Source organism: Oryzias melastigma, linkage group LG9 (genome assembly GCF_002922805.2).
Source record: "Oryzias melastigma strain HK-1 linkage group LG9, ASM292280v2, whole genome shotgun sequence".
In the NCBI taxonomy this organism is placed as follows: domain Eukaryota; kingdom Metazoa; phylum Chordata; class Actinopteri; order Beloniformes; family Adrianichthyidae; genus Oryzias; species Oryzias melastigma.
Genome location: NC_050520.1, coordinates 16,066,319 through 16,068,865, shown reverse-complemented (window position 1 = coordinate 16,068,865; position 2,547 = coordinate 16,066,319).

Below are 2,547 nucleotides of genomic sequence, written 5' to 3'. Positions count from 1 at the left end.
AAAAAAAAAAATCCCTCTGTGTGGGCGTGGCTTATAGTGTTGAGGAGTGTAACCCCGCGGGGCTGCTGTTGCAGCTCCGCTCCGTTTTAGCTGCCCGCGACTGTTCGCTGTTGCCACCGGCCACCGGCGCCTGTCACCGGCCACCGGCGCCTGTCACCGGCCGCCCGCGGCTGCTACTGGCTGTCCCCCGCTGCTCGCTGTTGCCACCGGCCGCCCGAAAGTAGGCCGGGGCCGCTCGCGCCCGCCACCGACCGCTCGCGCCCGCCAACGGCCGCTCGCTGTTGCCACCTTTTTGTTTCAATAAATACCTGAGGCCAACTTAAAAACAACCCGCGGCTTCACTGCGTGGGGAGCGGACATGAATTTCAATCACAATTTAATAAAACCTGGTTTTGAATTACAATCCTTTACAGCACAGAAATGGGACGTTATAATTTTTTCTCCAGCCCCTACAGCTACACCCGGGTTGGATAGCTACTGTGGGATATGAAAGTTTCAGGAATTCAAACGGAGTTTTTGTCGGGGACTTTGATTGACAGCAACTTAAAAGGAGAAATACTCGAAAATGCAAACACAAAATGATTTCTTATTATATTGTTTCTCTTTCAGAAGAAAAATGCCACACATAAACCATAAAAGCTCAAAAACATGATTTTACTTGGAGGGGGACTTTAAAGAGTTAAAACCCACTTTGTGTTATTGTAATGAATGAAGACTCAAAATAAATATGTTAAACCATATTCTTTATTTTGTCCTTTTATTTTATGACGTGAAAAATGTTGTATTTAGCCCGCGGACCGGGATCCCATTTAGATTTTGGCCCTTAGGCGTGGGTTCAGCGTGAACAGTCACTTTTCCCGCTGTTTTTCCGCAGTGGGGAGGCCGGGGCTCCTCATGGCTCTCTCCACCTGCTCCACAGATGAGAACACGCGGGAGGCGGAGCGCCCGCGAGTGAAAAGGTCCGAGCTGTGTCTATGTTTTTACTAAAGTACACACAGACAGTGCGCACTGTTTTCAATGTAACATAACATAGTTTGTGAGGGCGGTAACAGCAGGAACATGTCCAAACCACGTGCTAAAATACATCAGATTCTAGCGGAGGGTTGCGCAGTGCCTGACCATCCAAATCAGACGTCTAATGGAGTTATTGATCCAACAAGTGTGTATGCTAGCCATACACACGTGATGCACGTGACTACAGTGTTGGTTATCAAAGAAAAGTGTGTGAAATTTAAAAAAACAATGATCCCATAATATTAACAGGCTGAAAGTTCATAGGTTGCCTCAACAATAACAAATTGTTTGACATAAAATTTAAAATTAATTAAAGGGAATCTGAACGAATGTGAATTTTTTATTTCCACATTTATTGTTCTTTGAAGTGAGAAATTTGATTTTCTCTTCATTTTGTTTCAGTCAGTCAGTCATGAGTTTTCCCACTCCGCCCCTGCCCAACTAGAGCTTTGTTTATTGGCTTATTTGTTTATTACCTAAAATTTATGTAATTATTGCAAAGACATGTTAGTATTTATTGATGATTTTATTTTAATGTTGGAAAGGGTGTAAAATTGACATACTGTGTTTTAAAGTATTCTAAAAAAAAATGTAAAGAAAATAAAAACATACATTTGTGTTTATAATAGATATATATCATAAATTATCAAGGTAATATATTGATTATTGCAATGTTTACCATATTGCAATACTGTTGGTATCTTGAGCCATGTATCCTGAATTACAGTGTATTGCAAGTGTCTCTGAGAATCCCATCCCTAATAGTGACACAATATAACGTTTTCACAGATGCCTATACCTAGATATTGGGCTGACATACACATTCTCATTGAGGCTTTATTTTCTCAAGTTTATTATTTGTTTGTTAGTGTTGACGGTCCTCAGTTGGGCCTTTCAAAGGTCTAACTGTTAGTTTTGTAAAGTCATGTAAATGTATACTTGTATCTTATTTGAAGATAAGACATCAAAAAGTTACAAGATAATAAACAGTTTGTTCTATTTTTTTTTTAAAAAAGTACCGTTAAAGAATCATACTCTATTTTAATATTTTACTTAATTTCCACATTGTTTAAAGGACTAAAAAGTGTTGTTTTATTTTATTTATTTATGTTTGCCCCTTTTCAACTTGAGCCGCTGCCCCTCAAAAATCCTGTGCACGTCCCTGTATATATATGAAATTATGAAAATCTAATCGTTAAACAGAATCTAAACCGGAATTGTAAAAATCTTATCAATTTCCATCCCTACTGATAACTCAGCATTCTACCAGCATTTAAACGTATCACTTACACACAAATCTTTTAGATCTGAGAAGAATCTCACATCAGATTTGTGTGCAACTGGGGTTTTGTGTGTGTAACGCCGGAGTCACACAGGACGCGATAGCGCCGCGGAACGGCGTGCGCTTCCATTTGGCGCCCATGTTAACCTATGGCGTCGGTCACACCAGGCGCGAAGCGGCGCGGAACGGCGTGCGCTTCCATTCGGCGCCCATGTTAACCTATGGCGTCGGTCACACCAGGCGCGGAGCGA